Raw genomic sequence first — 23,985 nt, 5'->3', positions numbered from 1 at the left:
CGAGGCTTGTTTGATTTTTTTTTAATAAAAATGTACGATTTTTTCATAAATCATTTAAATATAATGCTACTTTGAAGTTAATTCCCATCAGCCTCTGTAAACAAGTGCTAAGTATGAGATAACCGGAAATAAATTCAACCAGCATCCAAAGTTTGATGCAAAATTTGACCTAAGCTTTTGGGCGGTATATATTGTGTCATTACAGAACGTGCACGTGGTGCAATCAATGACTGGTCAGTTAATCAATAGGTTTCTTTCAGGTGTATACAAATATTTAGATCGCATGTTCAACGAATCAAGAATCTGCTTTAACTTTGCCGATGGGTTAACAAGTGGGATCGTCTCTGCCTGAAACTTTACGTTTAGTCATTGAATACCGTGCTGTAGATACTTCAATATATAATAAGAAATCAGACACTCAGATCAGACAATAGTCAAGTTAATCGATAAGTTCGCGAAAAAATATCTTAGGTATATTAAGAGGAAAGAATTTTGCTAGCTGCATCATATTTTTCAATTGTCTGTTAACATTCCGGTTCGTTAATCTTATGGTCATGAAATTTAAAACATTTTGCCTAAGATTTTTGAAAACTTTTTGGTAAGGTTTTTTTGTGTTGTTTTATTCTACTTGGTGCTATAAATAGTACATATTAATGTTGGGGGTTTCTCATTTATCCAATAAGAGAAATGAAAAAGACAAGTGAAATTGTTTTGACATTTAAATAAATGATTTGGTTTATTCCAAAAAAAATTATTAAATTTCTGTGTGGTTTACAGTATACTATTACATTATGTTCGGCAGCAAAATACGAATTGGACTTCAACGATTCTTAATTGTGTTCAATCACAAACAAAAAGTAGTAACACACAATAATTATCATACACTATTAGTTTACATTCACGATATGCGCACCTTACCCGACCCCCCCCCCCCCCCCCCCCCCACACACACACCAAAAATAAGGGCTAAAATAAAAGGCATCCCTCGCATATTGACATACTGAAACATTTTTCAATAATGTATTTACTATGATAGTATCTCTAGACTTTCACTCCTTTTCTTCTAACGGTTGTACATGCATTGACTACAATAGCCTCTTTTGAAGATCGGGAAATTGTGCTTATATTTTTTTATTGGTTATAGGGGAGGTGAAATAGTCATTAGATAAGATTTTAGGAAATTCACATGCAGACGGAAAGTTTTTCTGTTTTTATACTGATATCTACAGATATATATAGGATAATCAAAGCCATGTGCCATTCAGTTACCTTCATGTAATTTTTGTTAAAGGATGACAAAATAGATATACTCTATCAATAACAGTTTATCAGTTTCATGAAATCTGAAATAGCCAACAGTTTTACTTGTTTGTTTCAAGAACTATCTTGTTCATAAGATTAGTTGTAAACATGAGCATAAAATATGCTATTGCAAGAGCTCCTCTGTCTGGTATATTCTTTACAACACTTTCGTCAATGCATTTGGGGTCTTCAGCATTTTTTTCCGGCGGAAAATTACGGAAACAAGGAGTTGCCATATTTGCCATATTTGCCGTATTACGGAAAGCTCCATTTGCAATTGACGTCATTAATTCTTAGTCGACTTTCATATTTGTGCATTTTTCCGGTAGTTTTCCTATTTCACAATGTAAATTGGTATTTGGGGAAAACGTTAATAATGCAAATGCACAGACAAAGTTAATAGAAGAACTTTAAAATGCCGTTCAGATAAAAAAAAAAAGAATAATTAAACTACCAATAAACATTTCAATTGTAAAACAAGTTGCTTTCTTTAAAAAAAGAAAAACAATACATGAACCTAAGACCGCTGACTGCCGGGTCACCAAAAGATTGTTGCTGAATTTGTGTTTGCTTTTGGATTGAAATAATTGACTGTGAATAGAAGAAGCCAGTTGAAAGTATATAGTTACAGCTTCTATTTGAATAGTTATTTTAAAGCTCGACTATTTTATTTATTACTTTGGAATGTACATATTTTTTCCGATTATAAACTTGACCCTTTGGCAAATCCTAATTTCTACTAACCGGATGACTTATGCAAATCGCACAAACCTATCGCACTATAAATTTGTGCACTCAGATTGCAAATATAATCAGGAAATTCTGGATGCATTTATTTTATCTATCATATCTCTATATTTTGATTTCTACATGAATGCCTTTATATTCTCAACTCGTATTTGAAGCTGTCTTTACTTATGGTAGATGTTGTATGCGGTGAAACCTAAGGCATGCAATTGATTCGGACCTCTTATGAAGAGACTTATTTTGGTCTCATGAAACATCTCAAATTTTAAGGATTTCCTGATTTTACTTAAATCGATTCAAACCGTGATTCTACAGGGAAACACCGAGTTTTGCCGAAGAATTTCTTAATTCAGGAGTTTATGAATACCTTTACGCACTTTCAAAATAACCAATTTATATAAAAAGGTATTTAGATATAAAAATATACCAGAATTAAAATGATGTACGCCAGATACGAGTTAAGTCTACAAAAAAAAGCATCAGTGACGCTCGGATGAAAAAAGTTAAAAGGTTAAATACATTTCAAAGTTAAGGAATGTATTCCTTGGGAACACAATCCTTAGCTTTTCAAAAAGGTCAAAGTTTATAATAGGAACGTGACTCAAAAAAGGAACAAAAGAGAAACAACTCGAGGTCAGAATACCGTTAGTATTTCCCTTTAAGCATATTGTTAAATGATTAGGTGCATCCATTTCTTCAAAATCTTGTATTACTATTTTCATTGCAGTGTACGTTTGTTTACATTCGTTGTGCGTAATGCCCACAGTGGCGTAATTATAGGCTATTTTTAAATGCACGCCCCAACCTCGGCGAGGGGTTTGGGAGCCCCAATCGGACCCAGGTTATAACATCTCATAGTAGTGGGTTCGAGATGCATGTGCTTATAAATAAAGGCAACAGTAGTATATTGGTGTTCAAAAGTCATAAATCAATTAAGAAAAAAACTAAATCTGAGTTACAACAGTAGTATACCGGTGTTCAAAAGTCATAAATCAATTAAGACAAGAGTGCACACGCTGAAATGTCTCGCCTTCTTTACTAATCATTGATATTATGTTGATAGACCTAAATATAAAGCTTTATTACAACTGTCACATAAACTCAACATTAACCAAGAAAACTAAACATTGATCAATGAACCATGAAAATGAGGCCAAGGTCAGATGAACCATGCCAGGCAGACATGTACAGCTAACAATTCTTCAATACAACAAATATAGTTGACTTATTGCTTATAAATTAAGAAAAACAGACCAAAACACAAACACTTGACACTAAGCAATGGACCGTGAAAATGAGGTCAAGGTCAAAGAAAAACCTGCGTAACAGACATATAGATCATAAAATATTTCCATACACCAAATATAGTTGACTAATGCATAAAGTATTAGAAAAATAGACCAAAACTCAAAAACTTAACTTTGACCACTAAACCATGAAACTGAGGTCAAGGTCAGATGAAACCTGTCAGTTAGACATGTACACCTTACAATCATTCCATACACCAAATATAGTAGACCTATTGCATATAGTATAAGAAAAACAGACCAACACACAAAAACTTAACTATAACCACTGAACCATGAAAATGAGGTCAAGGTCAGATGACACCTACCAGTTGGACATGTACACCTTACAGTCCTTCAATACACCTAATATACTAGACCTATTGCTTATAGTATCTGAGATATGGACTTGACCACCAAAACTTAACCTCGTTCACTGATCCATGAAATGAGGTCGAGGTCAAGTGAAAACTGTCTGACGGACATGAGGACCTCGCAAGGTACGCACATACCAAATCATCAGTAGTTATCCAATTACTTATAATAAGAGAAAATTTAACATTACAAAAAATCTTAACTTTTTTTCAAGTAGTCACTGAACCATGAAAATGAGGTCAAGGACATTGGACATGTGACTGACGGAAAGTTCGTAACATGACGTATCTATATACAAAGTATGAAGCATCCAGGTCTTCTACCTCCTAAAATATAAAGCTTTTAAGAAGTTAGCTAACGCCGCCGCCGCCGCCGCCGGATCACTATCCCTATGTCGAGCTTTCTGCAACAAAAGTTGCAGGCTCGACAAATAAACTAAATCTGAGTTACAAACTAAAAGAGGGGAAGGTGTCATTAAAAACTAATCAATAGTAAGTTGAACATACCTTATAGATTACACTTTTTTTATTTATTTTTTTTTATTTTATCTTTTATGTTTAATGTATGCATTGTGTTGATTTGAAATCTCATGGTCAATGGTGTTAGAAAAAATATCCAAATCAGTTATGTTTAAAAGGAACCGTGGGGTAATATATAGCAATTACTCGACTATAAAACCCCTTTTTGTGCAAAAGTCGTTAATGAATATGAATTGATTAATTTGCATAGATGTTTAGGTGCATTATGCAAATTCGTTTTAGGGTTTCATGGTTACTTTTAGGTGAACCTTTTGTGACTGAGTCACTGTCCTCTTGTATATTTGAACTCTCTGTTTACCCCTATTTAGTGGGTATACACATTTATGATATAAATAATTTACGGCTTTTAAAAAAGTATATTCTGAACTTTTAAAATGCAAATATCAGATCTTATCACGAAAACAAAATTAAATCAATTTTGTTCTTGACGATCCCTGCCTAGTGTTTGAATTTTTTTGAAATACTGGGCACGCAAAATAAGCATTTGAATCACGATTCACGTAAAATTAAATAAGCAGAACATGTTGAACGAGGCACCTGTCTTGCACGACTGAACGAAAAATAAAAAAAGTAAAAACACGTTGAACGTGAAATAAAAAACGGCGATCACGTTGCACAAAAATAAGTTACCCTATACCACCCTCATCTAATATATATATAATACGGTACCACATGATCGAAAGATTTTTTTCTCCTTTTTTTTTGCAAATACATGCTATTGAAGAAAGATTAAAAAGACTGATCATGATGTGCTTTAGCCAGATTTTTTTTAATCCTGTATATTGAGATTAAAATATATTTTTTTTCCAAAATTCAAGTGTACGCCCGGGCGTTTGGCGTTTGGACGTAAACGTAGCTACGCGTCTGACTATTAGTGCAAATGCTATATTTACTAGTCCAAATGCTACATTTTTTATGGCAAATGCACCATTATATACTTTTGAGCCTTTTGATACGTAAATATACAGGATTTGCTACAAATAAAGGTAAAATACCTTTTGCTATAATAATTACAGCATTTGCAGTATTTATTATAGCATTTGCACTATTTATATAGCAGTTGAAGTATTTAATATAGCATTTGCAATTGAAGATATAGCATTTGCATATCATTTGCAATTGACGATATAGCATTTGCAACCAAATATACGTTGACCCTTATGATACGCCATAGACATGATAGAGTCTAGTACTAAAAAGATATCCATTATATAAAATATACTTTTGACTCTTATGATACGCCATAGACGTGATAGAGTCCAGTACTAAAAAGATATTCATTATATAAAATATACTTTTGACCCTTATGATACGCCATAGACGTGATAGAGTCCAGTACTAAAAAGATATCCATTATATAAAATATACTTTTGACCCTTATGATACGCCATAGACGTGATAGAGTCCAGTACTAAAAAGATATCCATTATATAAAATATACTTTTGACCCTTATGATACGCCATAGACGTGATAGAGTCCAGTACTAAAAAGATATCCATTATATAAAATATACTTTTGACCCTTATGATACGCCATAGACGTGATAGAGTCCAGTACTAAAAAGATATCCATTATATAAAATATGCTTTTGACCCTTATGATACGCCATAGACGTGATAGAGTCCAGTACTAAAAAGATATCCATTATATAAAATATACTTTTGACCCTTATGATACGCCATAGACGTGATAGAGTCCAGTACTAAAAAGATATCCATTATATGAAATATACTTTTGACCCTTATGATACGCCATAGACGTGATAGAGTCCAGTACTAAAAAGATATCCATTATATAAAATATACTTTTGACCCTTATGATACGTGATAGAGTCCAGTACAAAAGATATCCATTATATAAAATATACTTTTGACCCTTATGATACGCCATAGACGTGATAGAGTCCAGTACTAAAAAGATATCCATTATATAAAATATACTTTTGACCCTTATGATACGTGATAGAGTCCAGTACTAAAAAGATATCCATTATATAAAATATACTTTTGACCCTTATGATACGCCATAGACGTGATAGAGTCCAGTACTAAAAAGATATCCATTATATAAAATATACTTTTGACCCTTATGATACGCCATAGACGTGATAGAGTCCAGTACTAAAAAGATATCCATTATATGAAATATACTTTTGACCCTTATGATACGCCATAGACGTGATAGAGTCCAGTACTAAAAAGATATCCATTATATAAAATATACTTTTGACCCTTATGATACGCCATAGACGTGATAGAGTCCAGTACTAAAAAGATATCCATTATATAAAATATACTTTTGACCCTTATGATACGCCATAGACGTGATAGAGTCCAGTACTAAAAAGATATCCATTATATCCGGTTTTACCTAACCAAACATTGCTTCTTCAAATATAACTCAGTCTAGTGCAAGAGTGCCAAAGATGAAATTTAGAATATTTGTGCGCTCAAGATTTAAACTTGTGCGCACACAAGTTTAAAAATTGTGCGCACAAGATTTACTAAGTCGAGCGCACAAACATTCAAAATTTGATCTTTGCATGGCACTTAAGGTGCTCCGTAAATTTAACCTCAAACATGTTGAAAGAAAACTTTAGATGTTTTTTTTTTATACTCAAACTTGTTACTGGTTAAAATTAACCTGAAACATGTTTTAGCTTACACCATAAACATGTTAAAGAGGGTGATAAAGGGGGATGCTTGCACGAAAAAAAAACGTGAAATAAGACATAATTTCACGTTAAACGTGAAATAATTTCTGTAATGAACGTTGCACGAAAAATAAATACTTTTATTTGAACCTTTTGTGACTGAGTCACTGCCTTCTTGTATATATTAACTCTGTGATATTCCCGATTTAGTATACACATTCATGAAATAATTGGTTTACGGCTTTTAAAAAAGTATTTCTTGACGATCCCTCCCAAGTGTTTGAATTTTATTTAAAAAATACCGAGCACGCAAAATAAGACTTTGAAAATCACGATGCACGCAAAATTAAATAAGCAGAACACGTTGAACGTTGCACGACTGAACGTCAAATAAAAAAGTAAAAACACGTTGAACGTGAAATAAAAAACGGCGATCACGTTGCACGAAAGTGCGAAAATAACCCTTTACCACCCTCGTTAAAAGGGAGACGAAAAATGCAACGGCTAAAGAAAATGTACGCGTCTGGCGTACTAAATTATAATATTGGTACCTTTGATAACTTTTAATCTATAAACCAGTTTGAAAATATCTAAAGCATGCTTTTCATCCTGGTTGAAATTTTAACCATTTGACCACATGGTTAAGAATACCCCGTTAAAAAACTGTTAACAATAAAAGTGTTTAAAACCAGGTTAATGGTTCATAATAAAAAAAACCAGGCCTAGTTTAAAACACGCCTATAGTGTAGTGAAAAACCAGGTTAATGGTTTAGAATAAAAAAAAAACAGGCCTAGTTTAAAACACGCCTATAGGAGGGGGAGGACAGGGGGTACCTTTCTCCCTTCTCCCACCCCTCTTCTCCTTTCTCCTACCCCGTTCTCCTTTCTCCCATTAGAATAAAACATCTCCTTTTGAGATATTTTTTCTTGAAATATTAGAAAATTTTTTAATAGGAGAGATATTTTATTTTTTCTCCTTTCTTTAACTTTTTCTCCTTTCTCCCAGCCTTCCTCTCCTTTCTCCTACCCCTTTCTCCTTTCTCCTACCCCCTTTCTCCCTGTCTCCCTTACCCCTGTCCTCCCCCTCATATAGTGTAGTGATGGTGATAAAGGGGGGATGCTTGCACGAAAAAAACGTGAAATAAGACATAATTTCACGTTGAACGAAAAATAAATACTTTTATTCACATTTATGATATAATTGGTTTACGGCTTTTAAAAACGTATTTCTTGACGATCCTTGCCAAGTGTTTGAATTTTATTTGCAAAATACCGAGCACGCAAAATAAGACTTTGAAAATCACGATGCACGTAAAATTAAATAAGCAGAACACGTTGAACGAGGCACCCGCTTGCACGACTAAACGTCAAATAAAAAAGTAAAAACACGTTGAACTCGAAATAAAAACGGCGATCACGTTGCACGAAAATAACCCTTTACCACCCTCTGTAGGGAAAGAGATTGATTGAGATTGACAGGCGTGCGTCACCTGATCACGCAGTTACAAAGGTAATTTCCCGGATGAATGCACGCCTTCCATGGTCGGCAGCTTCTGATGGCGGTTGCTGATGTGATAAATGTTCCTAAACGGTAAGTTATTATAGACCCATTTTACACTTGTTACATATAGCAGACACTTTCAAGACATTTTTTCTAAGGGCAAACAACCATTTTCATCGTCGGTGTACATGTGGTTGCAGTGGACTGGTTGTAAAACAGGTAAAGTCGGTAAAAGGAACATTCATTTCCACCCGTGGCAAATATTTTTGTAGAAGTAAGCGGTTTTTATTCAAAGAAAATAATCAGAAAAAATGAATTGTGACTTTTTGTCCTGTGACTTTTTGTCCGTGACTTTTTGTCCTGTGACTTTCTGTCCTACATTCGTGTGACATGTGTTGCTGGTCTATCCTTTATTTCGCAATTAGTTTGTATTTATTTCATTTTGTTTTCATCTCGACGTCATTTGCAAGAATTTGTTTGTCTCCTATTTTAAACATTGATGTTATATATATATGTTATATTTGTTATTCTCGTGGGATTTTGTCTATGTGTGTTACATTTTAGAGGGGGAGGACAGGGGTAAGGGAGACAGGGAGAAAGGGGGTAGGAGAAACATAGCCAGAAATGAGTAGTGGTTTTGCTAATTAATATTCATAATATGTAAATGAGAATTGTACCACGTGATATTAGTTTGAACTGGACTGGCTTGATAGGCTTGATATCATTAAAATCTTTAAAACACGGATATTATAAGTTGCCCGTCACAGAGTCCTTATTTACAATCATTTTGATATTTCCGTAAAGTTGTCAGGCGGTCAAAATCAAAACAATGAACGCGAATTTAGTGAATTTTTCGTGCTTTCGTGAGTTTATTCTTCTTGAAATAGTGACATTTTAATTTTACGTGGGAACCTAGAGTTCAACGACTACACATACAAGGTTTGGACTTGCTTATTCTTTGGAAATTCAAGTTTCAAATTTCACCCCGGCAACCTGTTTTTGTAAAGACCTTGTAAGCCAATTTTCAACACGAAGTTTGCAAATTTGACGTTTCAGCCATTTTAGCCTGTATTTTACACTGCAATGTTAAAAGCCTCTCGCTTCGATTTTTAAAATAGCTCAGGAACCTGTATTTTTGCAACAACAGTCATTATGTTTCGTTTAAATGGTGTATATTGTTGTGTATATTCATTTTCTGCCCCGGCAACCTGTCTATCACTTAAATTAAAATTAAAACAGACCTTTTTTCAAAATTCCCTATCATTTTAATGTAATTTCCGTGACCCGTATCCGATTTCTTTAGTATAATATTCAAATAAGCAAAGTGGCGTTGATTTCTGGATATGAGGAGAAAGGGGGTGGGAGAAAGGAGAAAGGGGGTAGGAGAAAGGAGAGGAAGGCTGGGAGAAAGGAGAAAAAGTTGGAGAAAGGAGAAAAAATAAAATATCTCTCCTTTTAAATTTTTTTTTAATATTTCAAGAAAAAATATCTCAAAAGGAGATGTTTTATTCTAAACGGAGAAAGGAGAACGAGGGTAGGAGAAAGGAGAAGAGGGATGGGAGAAGGGAGAAGGGTACCCCCCTGTCCTCCCCCTCATTTTAGTGTTATGTCGTTGTTCTCCTCTTATATTTAATGCGTTTCCCTCGGTTTTAGTTTGTTATCCCGATTTTGTTTTTTGTCCATGGATTTATGAGTTTTGAACAGCGGTATACTACTGTTGCCTTTATTTATTAAACCTTGCCAGAATTATTAATTACATCTTGGCATGCCAGAATTATTAAATACATCTTGGCAGAGACGCAGGGGCGCATCCAGCCATTTTAAAAAAGGGGGTGTTCAACTATATGTTCTCAATAAATGCATTGATCGTCCAAAAAAGTGGGGTCGGAACCCCCCGGAACCCTTCCCATTGATCCGCTACTGTCTGGATCTGTGACAATCCACCAAATGCCAATAATGGTGAACTTTTCCCTAAATTAGTCATTTCAGTAATCATTTGATATTGCTAAAAAAATGTCATAATGTTCTTAAAACTGGTATTTTTACTTTGGCACGAATTTATAGAAAATGGAACAACTTCTTTCAACCTATTTGTTTAGGTAGTGGCTATTTTCCTGTCACCGTAAAATGGCAAATTCACCATTGTGCCGACTCAGAAAATAATAATTAAAAAAATTAGTTTATTTAATGAAATATTTGTTTTTCGCAATGCATTAATACTTGAAAGCATATTATCAGAATTTTATTGAAAAATCCTATGCAAATTAAGTATGCAAAAAAAAAAATTCAATGAAAAAGGGTAAAAAATATGTCCGATGAATTGGCCATCCAACCAAGATGGCCGTACTGGCTAAAAATAGAATACAGGGGTAAAATGTATATTTCGGCTTATATCTTTGAAACCAAAGCATTTAGAGCAAATCTGATATGGTAAAATTGTTAATCTGGACTGGGTTGCACAAACGTCTATTAAGTTAATAGACTATTAACTTCTAATAGACTATTAAATATCTAATTGACAATTAGTTAATAGAGTGATTTAATAGCGTTGCACGAATCACTTTTAAGGATACTATTAACTAATAGACAATTAAGTGACTATTAAAATTTTAATAGTCAATTAAGCTCCATTTAATTCTGCGAGTTTCATCATTTTTTCACAACATCATTACGATTTTCTCGATTTTCATCGTTTTCACGACGTCATCATGATTTTCACGATTTTCATCAATTTTTCATGACGTCAACACGATTTCAGCGATTTTCATCAGTTTTTCATGACGTCAACACAATTTCAGCGATTTCAGCATTTTTCAACGGGGTTGTGTTCAACATCGAAGCAGCTAAATAATGCTACATAGTGCTACATAGATTTATGACTATTGAACGTGTAGCTAGCCTAGCTGCTATTAATATCTACGTAGCTGCTAGGCTAGCTACACGTTCATTAGTCATACATCTACGTAGCCGCTAATATATTGAACGCAACCCTGGGTCTACTTTCAATTGACACCAAAACATGTCCAATTCCAAAATACAAGAAATTGCATATGTTGTATTGAAAAAGATAGAAAAGTCTCGAAAAACGAGGGGAATAGGCGAATAAAAAAGCATTAGTCTTAAATTCCATTATGTTACTAATTTAATATATATAAACATCTACAAAAGAAAATTGACAACTGCAGCCTGCTATATTTATATCTTCCATTTTGAGAGTCTGACTCAATCTAAGTCGATTTTTCACTTCGTTTATGGAAGGTTTGGAACTCGAATAAATTACTATAGTATTTGGCACAATCGTGGTAAAATCAGAAATTTTTAATCTCCCATGAAAAAAATTGAGCCGCTAATTTATTTCAAACAAGATACAATAAATTGCTTGTGTTGCCATTGCAAGGGATTGAAAATTCTCGGAAAAAATACACGAGGGAAGAAATTAAGTATCATAAATTGGGGCAGCCCCGTTATTCAGATGTCCCATTAGTCCGACACACCATTGGTGCGACAACCCAATAGTTCGACGTCCCATTAGTCCGACACCCCATGATAGTCCAATACCCCAAATAGTCTGACATGGAATAATTCAACAACTTTTTTAAATAAATAATTTTGATTTCAAAAGAATAATCCCATCAGTTAAACCTACATTCCTCCTGATAGTCCTAAAAATAATAATACAAGAAACATATCATAAAGTACTTACAATATTTCAATTTTGCGTGATGTCCAGTGGCAAATATTATTGACATGCATGTGCAGGCCGAGAACAATCATTTGACAGTAAAAAAAATAGATAGGCCCTGTAATAGTTGCCATCCGGCATGAAAAAAGGTCAATGACACTTGAACTGCCACTAGACAATGAAAGTACATACTAGTATTGAATAGAAACCGCCGGGAATTTTGCTTGCAGCAGGCTCAGACAATTTATCACGGTTGATTGGTAGATATGTATTAGTGAAAGTGGTCGGATATATTCATCCCTAAAAATAAAGGATGAATGAGACGCGGTGTAGTGAACATTTTGTCAAACTAAATAAGCTTTGTGAAGCTTTATCGAATAACTAACATGACGATACACAGCTATGTATCTCTCCCAAAGCAGAGAAATTAGAAAGTTAAGGCTCCAGTTAGGCTTTACCGCTTAGACGATTGTATGCGAGATGCCTAGTTTAGTGTACAGAATTATTTTGAGATGAACATTAGTTTAGTTAGTCTATATATATATACAACAATGTTTATACACTACTTAATTGAAGAGTTGGTTAATACGCGGTACGTTGAACTATAAAGACTGTGGTAAACCAAATAGAACTTTGTAAAGTTTGCCGCGTTCTCTGTGAGGAATCTGTTAGAATAAGTTTACAACAGCAAAAAATGCTCGTAAATCTGAATAGTGAACACTGGCACCTTCCATTGTGAGTGTCAAAAGGGGTGGTGTTGGTTGCTAGAGTAGTTTTCGTGTCGCATGTTTGCATGTGTTGTTTAACACTATATAAGGTAGGGGGAATCTGCATTCAAAATATTTTTTTTTCATCTGCTTGACCAGAAATATTTTTTTCCATCAAATTGGGGATCAGAATATTTTTTTTAGGAAAAAACCATAACCCTCTTGAAGTTAAATGGTCGTTCCCTGATCACGTGAACATTTTTCTTTATGAAGAGAGACTGTACTGCCGATGACATTTCTTTTTTTTAGTAGAATGTGTTCCCATTTTTTTATACCAAAACTTACAAAGTTTTCAGTTTCTTTATATGAATATGGTCATGGTACCTCTTTGATAGTTATACCCGATAGGTGGCATGCTAAAATCTGTTCTGTGATATAAGAACGAATAGTTCAAATACCATTGTCAACAATTATTCTATCAAAGGGTGTCTGCATTGGGGAGGAGTGGGTCTTTCATATCTGTATTCTTTAAAATGTTTGCCATTTTCTCTATTTTTATACTTTTGCCCATTATTTTAGGACCTCATTTTTCTCTATTCTTTAACCCCCCATCATTATTCTCTATTCTGTAAATCCACATCAACACCCTCATGAAGCTCTACTCATGAAGTATATTTTCTATTACGGCACTTATTAACCTTTGTCGGACTATTGGGGTGTTGGACCAGTGGGGTGTCGGAATATCTGGGCGATCCCCAAAAGTCCAATAATTGTTTATGTTATTATGAACCCTATCCCATGTCAACATCAGATATTTGTTTGAAGTTTATACCCAAGATATACAAAAGTGTCGGATAGTTTCGTTTCATCTATATTACAGTTTTCAGTTGCAAAAAAAAATGTTAGTTAGATATGTATTTATTTATTGGTTATAAATATTATGGACAATATACACTATGCCATCTTTATTTAAAAAAAAAACTAGATTAATTCACTGTGTAATATATCAAAATTATGACGTAGTTTCTCTTTATGGCCTACGAATAACAATGTATGGTATTGTGCACTGTTCTGTTATTTGTGTTTCTTATTTGTAGTAATCATTAAAATGTTAACTTGGCATGCCATACTTGATAGAAATGCGGACGTGAAAGAAAGCACTCTTTATCAAAACGTCAATGGAGATTACATTTACACATTATTTGTTTATACATCGTATTTCAGGGAAAATGTGTATTAATTTTCAATGTTGACACCAATATCGATCTGATGGATGTAGAATTTTACGAAGAAAAACTACGGCTGTAATTTAAAACTGCCATATTTGTTATTGCATAGCAAAGACTAGTTAAATCATTGACAATATTATAATATTGACCTAGTCCAAATAATTTTGACGTGTAATTGGCAAGGCTATTTTATTTTTTTTCTGGGACGCCTTCCATTGACCCAATATTGTTATCGTACGATGCAGTCCGTTGTATCCGCGCATTACAGAATTATTTTGAGAAGAACATTAGTTTAGTTTGTTTATACAACAATGTTTATACACTACTTAATTGAAGAGTGAATTATTTAAAGTTAATACATTGAACTCTAAAGACAGTGTTAAACCAAATAAAACTTTGTAAAATTTACCACGGTCTATGCATATGAGGAATCTGTAAGAACAAGTTTACAACAGCAAAAAATGCTGGTAAATCGGAATAATGAAAACTGGAACCTTCCTGTGACAGTGCCAACTATTTTATGAAGGGGTGTCTGGATTGCGGAAGAGGGGGTCGTTAATTCCTATCTTTATTCTTTATACTTTTTGCCAATTATTCTCCAATCTTTATATTTAAACACCTCATTTTTCTCTATTCTTTGTTATTGGTCCTTCATAGTTTTCTCTTTTCTTTAAATTCCCCCCATTATTCTCTATTCTGTAAACCCACATCCACACCCTAGTTATTCATTTCTCCAATCTGTAGTAATCATTAAAATGTTAACCCGGCATGCCATACTTAATAGAAATGCGGACGTGAAAGAAAGCACTCTTTAACAAAGCGTCAACGGAGATTGCACATTCTTCACCCCTGTTATAAAAGGTTTTCAAATGTCCAATGCTTTCGTCCATGCATGCCTTTTAAAAATTGTTAATTTTGGAGAATGGATTTTATACTAAGAAATATATTTTAGTTTGAACAAAGCATATTTCCAAGGATGAGGGCAACAGTTTTCTTCCTCAGTTTAATGACACTTGCCGTATTGAAAATAAAACCATTGTTTCCCTAATAGATCCATAATGACAATGGTTAACTATAGAATTACAATTATATCTTCATTTATGCTTCAAAAACTTATCAATTTTTATCTTTTCTTTCTAATATTATTTTTATAATAACAAAAACAATTCTTTTTGTAACTAAATCATACAATGTGGGATATCACCGGCTGTGCGAGGCTCTCAGTCCGTCAAATCATCGAGTTGAGAAGCCTGTCACGGTATTCTTTGGCTGATTTTAAGGTACAAGTAATCCAAGCACTTGCATGGCATCCATTTTAAATGTACAATTAAGGACTTAATAGCGCTCCTTCGTTCAATTAAATTTAATAGTGAGTTAATAGACTATTAACGTTATTTAAATTTGGTGCAACGCAAGTAATAGACTATTAAATTTAAGTGTACTTTTAATAGACTATTAACTTTAATAGACGTTTGTGCAACCCAGTCCAGGTGAAGATCTATCTGCCCTGAAATTTTCATACAAATCTGACAACTGGTTGTTGGGTTGCTGCCCCTGAATTGGCAATTTTAAGGAAATTATACTGTTTTTAGCTCACCTGGCCTTAAAGGCCATGTGAGCTTTTCTCATCACTTGGCGTCCGTCGTCGTCGTTAACAATTTTTCAAACATCTTCTCCTCTGAAACTACTGAATGGATTTGAATGAAACTTAGCATGATAGTTCCTTAGATTATCCTGCACAAAGTGTGTGCTTCGATTTTTGATCCGTCAAAAAACATGGCCGCCGTTACTTAAAATAGAACATAGGGGTCAAATGCAGTTTTTGGCTTATATCTCAAAAACAGAAGCATTTAGAGCTAATCTGACATGGGGTACAAATGTTCATTAGGTCAAGATCTATCAGCCCAGAAATTTTCAGATGAATCAAACAAACCATTGTTGGGTTGCTGCCACTTAATTGGTAATTTTAAGGAAATTTTGCAGTTTTTGGTCATTATCTTGAATATTATTATAGATGAAGATAAACTGTAACCAGCAAAAATGATCAACAAAGTAAGATCTACAAATAGGTTAATATGACCAAAATTGTCAATTGACCCCTTAAGGGGTAAATGTCCTTTAATGACAATTTTTCACAATTTGTTCATCATATTTGCTAACTTTAAAAAATCTTCTCCTCTGAAACTACTGAATGGATTTGGATGAAACTTAGCATGATAGTTCCTTAGATTATCCTGCACAAAGTGTGTGCTTTGATTTTTGATCCGTCAAAAAACATGGCCGCCGTTACTTAAAATAGAACATAGGGGTCAAATGCAGTTTTTGGCTTATATCTCAAAAACGAAAGCATTTAGAGCAAATCTGACATGGGGTAAAAATGTTCATTAGGTCAAGATCTATTAGCCCAGAAATTTTCAGATGAATCAAACAAACCATTGTTGGGTTGCTGCCACTTAATTGGTAATTTTAAGGAAATTTTGCAGTTTTTGGTCATTATCTTGAATATTATTATAGATGAAGATAAACTGTAACCAGCAAAAATGATCAGCAAAGTAAGATCTACAAATAGGTTAATATGACCAAAATTGTCAATTGACCCCTTAAGGGGTAAATGTCCTTTAACCCTTTCGCCGATGAGTCCCGGTTTACCGGGATTTACGTTTCAGACAGCTGACGATGAGTCCCGTTTTACCGGGATCAGAATACATCTTTTATGTTTCCCGCTCAAAACAGTGCAAACATGAGTTATCTTTCTTTGATGAATACCCGGATTAAAGTGTAAACATGACGCTTCCGTTTGTTGAAAACCGTGTCAAAATCAGAGGAAATTTACGGAATTTACGAGAATTTGAAATGAGGGAACATTTTTTTTGAAAGAATATGGAAGAATTGAAGCCAAACTAGTATACTTTTTTGACATAAAATGTTGTTTTCTGTACAAAACACTTGGAATGGACATCGTTCAGTGTGAGGAATTTGTACAGCCTCATAAATTTTTTCAAAATTTTGCCGTTTTGGGTTAAAAAATTACGATTAGGGGTGAAAGAGCAGAATTTTGAGAATTTCACCTATATAATGCCGAAAATTGGAAAATTTGAATATTTTATGAAGAAAAAATTATCAAAACATAAACAAAACTGTAAACATGGTGTTAGTGAATAAAATAAATACACAAATACCTACAAACAGGTTTTTATTGATATTTATTATGAAGATCTCCCACTTGAGTAAAAGTAGCCAGGGAAGCCATTGTCTCGGAGTAGCTTCTGTCTGGGCAGCAATTGGTGAAAGGGTTAATGACAATTTTTCACAATTTGTTCATCATATTTGCTAACTTTAAAAAATCTTCTCCTCTGAAACTACTGAATGGATTTGGATGAAACTTAGCATGATAGTTCCTTAGATTATCCTGCACAAAGTGTGTGCTTCGATTTTTGATCCGTCAAAAAACATGGCCGCCCTTACTTTAAATAGAACATAGGGGTCAAATGCAGTTTTTTGCTTATATCTCAAAAACGAAAGCATTTAGAGCAAATCTGACATGGGGTAAAAATGTTCATTAGGTCAGGATCTATCAGCCCTGAAATTTTCAGACGAATCAAACAAACCATTGTTGGGTTGCTGCCACTTAATTGGTAATTTTAAGGAAATTTTGCAGTTTTTGGTCATTATCTTGAATATCATTATAGATAAAGATAAACTGTAAACAGCAAAAATTATCAGCAAAGTAAGATCTACAAATAGGTTAATATGACCAAAATAGTCAATTGACCCCTTAAGGGGTAAATGTCCTTTAATGACAATTTTTCACAATTTGTTCATCATATTTGCTAACTTTAAAAAATCTTCTCCTCTGAAACTACTGAATGGATTTGGAAGTGTTTGTGTTTTGGTCTCATTTTCTTTATTTATAAACAGTAAGTCATATATATTTGTAATATTGAAGAATTGTTAGCTGTACATGTTTGCCTGGCATGGTTCAATATGTTCAATAAGGCATTGTTTACCAGGTGAGCGATTCAGGCTCTTGAGAGCCTCTTGTTTAGCTATTATCTTGAATATTATTAGCTCACCTGGCCTAAAAGGCCAAGTGAGCTTTTCTCATCACTTGGCGTCCGTCGTCGTCGTCGTTAACAATTTTTCAAACATCTTCTCCTCTGAAACTACTGAATGGATTTGAATGAAACTTAGCATGATTGTTCCTTAGAGTATCCTGCACAAAGTGTGTGCTTCGATTTTTGATCCGTCAAAAAACATGGCCGCCGTTACTTAAAATAGAACATAGGGGTCAAATGCAGTTTTTGGCTTATATCTCAAAAACGAAAGCATTTAGATCAAATCTGACATGGGGTAAAAATGTTCATTAGGTCAAGATCTATCAGCCCTGAAATTTTCAGATGAATCAAACAAACCATTGTTGGGTTGCTGCCACTTAATTGGTAATTTTAAGGAAATTTTGCAGTTTTTGGTCATTATCTTGAATATTATTATAGATAAAGATAAACTGTAAACAGCAAAAATGATCAGCAAAGTAAGATCTACAAATAAGTCAATATGACCAAAATTGTCAATTGACCCCTTAAGGGGTTATTGTCCTTTAATGACAATTTTTCACAATTTGTTCATCATATTTGCTAACTTTAAAAAATCTTCTCCTCTGAAACTGCTGAATGGATTTGGATGAAACTTAGCATGATTGTTCCTTAGATTATCCTGCACAAAGTGTGTGCTTTGATTTTTGATCCGTCAAAAAACATGGCCGCCGTTACTTAAAATAGAACATAGGGGTCAAATGCAGTTTTTGGCTTATATCTCAAAAACGAAAGCATTTAGAGCAAATCTGACATGGGGTAAAAATGTTCATTAGGTCAAGATCTATCAGCCCAGAAATTTTCAGATGAATCAAACAAACCATTGTTGGGTTGCTGCCACTTAAGTGGTAATTTTAAGGAAATTTTGCAGTTTTTGGTCATTATCTTGAATATTATTATAGATACAGATAAACTGTTAATAGCAAAAATGTTAAGCAAAGTAAGATCTACAAATAAGTCAATTTGACCAAAATTGTCAATGGACCTCTTAAGGAGTCATTGCCCTTTAAAGACTTTTTTCACAATTTGTTCATCATGTTGACTTACTTTAAAAAATCTTCTCCTTTGAAACTGCTGTATCAATTTCAGCCAAACTTAGGCTAAATGAGTATTAGAGTTTCAGAGTATCTAGTATAAATTTTATATTTCATTTCCTTGTATGTCAAAAAACATAGCTCCTATGGCTAAAATAGAACATAGGAGAAAATGATTTTTTTTTGCTTTTGAAGAAAATAGGACGATTCAAAGAACATTTAAATAAATTGAAAAGCCAAAATAATCATTGATGAGAGATTAAACCAAAAAAATTCAGGTGAGCGATTCAGGCTCTTGAGAGCCTCTTTTTATAGATACAGATAAACTGTAAACAGCAATAATGTTCAGCAAAGTAAGATATACAAATAAGTTAATGTGATTAAAATGGTCAGTTGACCCCAAAAGGAGTTATTGCCCTTTATAGTCATTTTTTACCAACTTTTCATAATTTTTTGTAATCTAACTCAACTTAGCCTGTAGGGGACATTAAAACAAATGAAATAAAATAAAAAGGAAGTCCCTAGGGGGTCACCCCACCCCCTCTTGTTTGAAACTTTTTGTAAACAGTCCAGATCCCCACCCCTAAACCATAAATATTCTTGAATGGGACCATAAAACAAATCAAATAAAATTAAAAGGAGGTCCCCAGGGGTCATCCCCACCCCGTTCAATTTGAAAATGTGCTATTATCTTGTTAACGGTCCAGATCCCCACCCCTAAACCATATATATTCTTGTAGGGGACAATAAAACAAATGAAATAATATAAAAGGGAAGTCCCTAGGGGGTCACCCCACCCCCTCTTGTTTGAAACTTGTAAACGATCATCATCCCCACCCCTAAATCATACATATTCTTGTATGGGACGATAAAACAAATCACATGAAATTAAAAGGAAGTTCCTGGGGGTCACCCCCACCCATGTCAATTTGAGAATGTACTATTATCTTGTAAACGGTCCAGATCCCCACCCCTAAACCATATATATTCTTGTAAGGGACAAAAAATCAAATCAAATGAACATGGGACCATATGAATGGGGAGTTATTGGAGCTTTGTTTGGGAGACTTCGTAACAGCATCCTGTTACAATTACTTCTTGTTTTATTTGAGATTTGGAGAAAGCATGACAAAATGCAGTTTATGAAGAAAAATGATAAAAATGACATTTTCAGAAACAGTTTCTTTCCATTTTTTTAGGTTTGAAAAAATACCACTTTGAGCATCTGGTCCGCAATGTCAAGCAAGGCTTGAATAATTGTATAGTTATTAGTGTAGTGATTTATTTTTTTTCCTTTTTGTCACTTATCACAGCTTCAGATTGAACCCGATCTTAATAATTTACGACGAAAAATATCTGCTCCAAAAAATTTATAACATTGCCTAATTTTTTTTTTAAATGCACAAATCCCCAATTTTCAGCCTCAATTTTCTCGAAAACAAGCACGGTGACCTATGTTTTATTTTGTGTTTTATTTTATAACTCGCCAAGGCCTACAACATATTACAGAATTATAAAAATGACATTTTATCGAGAAACTGTATGGGATGCCCTTAAGGGGGCTCACGGGTCTAAATCAACTTTTTTTTCTAATATAGGATTTTGCTATTTTTTTCTATGATTAAGCTAATATCTTATACCTAATACAAATATAAAATAAAAATATGGGGTCACCGTTTATTTAAGCTCACAATCTGCCTCCGAAAGAAGCATACATTTTTGTAAATGTCCTGTTTTTCTGTTGACCTAATAGGAGAAATATTGGTATTAAATATCAAAATAAAAAAAGAACTAAATTACAGAAATCGCTAAAATTTAACAATTATTTAGTTCATGTACATCTTGTTTGAAAACAATGATAAAAATTATAGGTCACCGATGAGTTAAAAAAAATATTTCAATTTAAACGTAAAAAAATGACATTTTTGCACCAAAGGGAGATAATTTGGAGCTTTTTCAATAATTTAAACATTTTTAAAGTCATTTGTGGACAAACCAAAAAGGTTTGTCTGGGTAATTTTTGCACTATATTAATTATTATAAAGTAATAACTAATAGTGTAATAAACAAAATTTGTAATGAAAAAACAAATGTTTAATTTTTTGCTGAATTTTTAAGCAGTTCAGCTGCTTTATGCGAGCACCCTAGATTTATGTTCTACCCAATAAATGCTGAAATATGTGCCACTTTTATTATCTGGCTGGCTATCATGTTATTTATAACTAATTGGGCACTTTTTTCATACTTTTTATTTTGAAATATAAAAAATACTAGAACACACCCACGAAATCGCGGGCATATACAGCTTGTGAACTGTTGTAGGATGATTTTTGGTAAAAAATATTATGTATGGAGAATTTCATAAAAGACACCTTTTTCCAAAGTTGGATATTTGTTTCCTCTCTGTTAAATTCAATTATTAATTCGTGTTTCTGGCCTCAGACCACAATTATTCTTCTCCTTTGCTACAATGTATCTTTTGGTAAAAGTCATATTAAATTTATAATTTGCACCGCTTCAAACATGAAATAAATGTAACTCCTTATATAAAGACCATTATTAGTCTAATAAAATATGCTTCTAAGACAATCCATTTTCTTTTGAGAACCTTATTAACATGCCAATGGTAGGATATGAATCTTGTATAAATGATCAAGACCGACTATAAGGCTAATTTAAGGGGTGGTCCCTCGGTCCTGATCCCGAAATCCCGGGCTTAAAAACATGAAACCCGAGATGCAGAATTTAATGAAATTCATATCCCGAAATCCCGTAGGGATCAATCCCCAAATACCGAGTTTTAAAACGATCGATCCCAACGTCCCGAAAAAAGGTCCTGCCTCCCTCTAATCTCTACCCTACTTTCATTTTTGCCAAATCACTACTTTCACTTTCAACAATAAATTTACGGTATGCCCCATTAATTGGGCATTATGTTTTCTAGTCTGTGCATCCGTGCGTTCATTCATTCGTTCGTCCATCCGTCTGTCCGGCTTCAGGTGAAAGTTTTTGGTCGAGGTAGTTTTTGATGAAGTTGAAGTCCTGAGTGAGTGAATCAACTCGAAACTCAGTAAATATAGTGCCGATGTGGCATCCGTGTACTACGGACACATTCTTGTTTCCACATATTTTACTTATTTCAATTATATACAACTGGTATGACCCCTTTTAAATAGTACACATTTCAAAGAAAACAGAGAGTCTATATATATTAAAGTAGTATAATCATAGTTTACATGTAAATAAACGCGAATTACCCCCTGTGCTGTGGGCTAAGATGTCAAAGAACAATTGTATGAAATATTTGATCGCTGAAAATCTATAAAGATGAGTCGTTTACATTTCCCAGATGGCAAAAGTCGTAGGAATATTGTTTGTCATTGAAACGTATTACATACGTCAGTAGTCTATTAATAAGCTGATATAAGTTGGCGGCAATTTCAAATTACATAGAAGACGAAATTTACGTACCTTTTAAATTGGGAGAATTCTGATGATACATAGGTACTTTATTATAAATCATTTTATTCGTTTTTTTTGTCTGATTGAGATTATTTAAATCATCTTTATTCAGTAATCTTTAATGTATGCTCATTTGTTTTCTTGTTAATATTATTCCGATTTTTAGCAAATCACCTTCATGCTTGTCAAATTAAGTTGTTGTTATTGTAGTTTTCTGATTGGTCAATGTCAAGGTCATTTTAAGATTGTTTCGCTTTTGTGTACAATGTAACATAATGCTACACATGCTTTGATTAAGCTTGATGTGGTTCAATAAATATTGTGATGTAAACTTTAACAACTGTTTTCTAAAGGACGGCATTATATAACTTCAAAGTCGCATATTTTGTAAAATATTAAGTCCGAATCTGTGACGCGTATCACACCCTAATTTTTTTTTATTTACAAGGACTTTTCGATTTCCGGTACAGAAAAATATGACTTTTTTATATGTTTCTTTTTATAATTTTTCGCATTTGAACACTCGTTAAGTGTTATTGAATCAATTCTATGCGGTTCCTTCAGCAACTTTATGCTGGTTAACGATTTCACCATGAAAATAATATGAAAAGAAATCACATGATACGATAAAAAAGGCAACGAGTCGACTAATGAGACTCGAGAACAGTTGAAGTTACAAACAAGTTTTTGGTGGAAGAAGACATCAAGTCTTCTGAAGGCCAATGGTGCAGACTTTAAAATCATTGAATTCTCCTTATGTCGCATTCGTTTCTGTGTATTACAATTTCATAACAACTTCTGATTCCTGACACCGATTTTTACACATGATTAAGCATCTGAATCATTTAATTTGTAAATTAGGATTGAAAAACAATCGCTATCGTAAATATGTACCCTTTTATATATGTAAATTGTTAGATTTCATCTCATCTACATGATCTACATTAATGTTATTTGTTTACTTGTAACCGGATGTTTTTACTGTGGATATTTGAAGTACACATGCATGAATTTGGTATCGGGACAACTCACCCTGTTTACATGTTCGCCCTTGAAGTTACGAATTTGCAGACAAGAAAATTTTGTTTATAATAAATAAAAGGACCTATTTTTTATTAAATTGTTGTCTTTATTCATTGTTTTCCTTTGTCATGTGATTTAGATGCCCTTCTTCTTCAAATGGTTTGAATCTATTCATAAAATTATTCAAGACTCAGTTGACAAGAGCAGTACGTTGCTGTTGGGAGAATTTTGATTAAACTCTAAATGCTCATATAATAAGAAATATAATCTAAACAGAATGTACCTCCTTCTGAATAATTTATTGCAATATAAATATGAATCCCTTTTGACAAGTGAAATCTGACTTGTGTCAG

The 23,985-nt window shown here is 33.5% G+C and overlaps 1 long non-coding RNA gene across 1 annotated transcript in view; it reads left to right on the top strand.

Moving 5' to 3' along the window:
- The first annotated feature begins 8,400 nt into the window (after positions 1-8,400).
- LOC139482649 (uncharacterized) overlaps positions 8,401-23,985 on the top strand; it is a 231,091-nt gene continuing 215,506 nt past the window's right edge. Inside the window, exon 1 of the long non-coding RNA XR_011654900.1 lies at positions 8,401-8,494. This is a non-coding gene — a long non-coding RNA (uncharacterized lncRNA). The remainder of the gene's footprint in view (positions 8,495-23,985) is intronic.

This window comes from Mytilus edulis, chromosome 7 (assembly GCF_963676685.1).
Source record: "Mytilus edulis chromosome 7, xbMytEdul2.2, whole genome shotgun sequence".
In the NCBI taxonomy this organism is placed as follows: Eukaryota; Metazoa; Mollusca; class Bivalvia; order Mytilida; family Mytilidae; genus Mytilus; species Mytilus edulis.
The sequence above is the reverse complement of the archived record's forward strand: the minus strand, read 5'-3'. Positions and strand labels throughout refer to the sequence as shown.